This window comes from Cervus canadensis, chromosome 11 (genome assembly GCF_019320065.1).
Source record: "Cervus canadensis isolate Bull #8, Minnesota chromosome 11, ASM1932006v1, whole genome shotgun sequence".
In the NCBI taxonomy this organism is placed as follows: domain Eukaryota; kingdom Metazoa; phylum Chordata; class Mammalia; order Artiodactyla; family Cervidae; genus Cervus; species Cervus canadensis.
Window position 1 is genome coordinate 4958881 of NC_057396.1, and position 526 is coordinate 4959406.

The following is a 526-nucleotide window of genomic DNA, read 5'->3' on the forward strand; positions in this document are numbered from 1 at the left end:
CACTTCTGACGTTTCCTTCGTTCGCCGTCCCTGACCTTCTCCTGAGGGGAACGTGACGAAGCGCGAGCCGCGGGAAGCCCTGCAGAAACGCCCCTATAGGGGCGAAGCGCCTCTCCCCGGGGTCGCGCGTTCGGGGTCCTCAGCGCGGGTGACCACGTCGCGGGGTGGAGGCAACCTGCCGGCGTTTGGGCTTCCCTTAAATGAATAGTTGTAGCAGCCTCAGCGGCTGCGTAACATCAACCTTCGACAGCTGGCCGTGGAAATGGAAAAAAAGTGTTGGATAGCAAACAGCATCAGATAATTAATTTTATAATCAGACACTGTATCTTTTATTTTTAAGCTTTTGTTTTTCTGTTCTGGAGGCGGATGCACTGACGAAAGTGTTCTAATTTCAGAAAGTCGTCATGAGCAACAGGAACGGTGTTTCAGGCCAGGCCTCACTCCATTTTTTAATCTGAATGTGACTAGAATGGAATGTATACATTCATGCGTTGTTGTTCGGTCGCCAAGTCGTGTCTGATTCTTC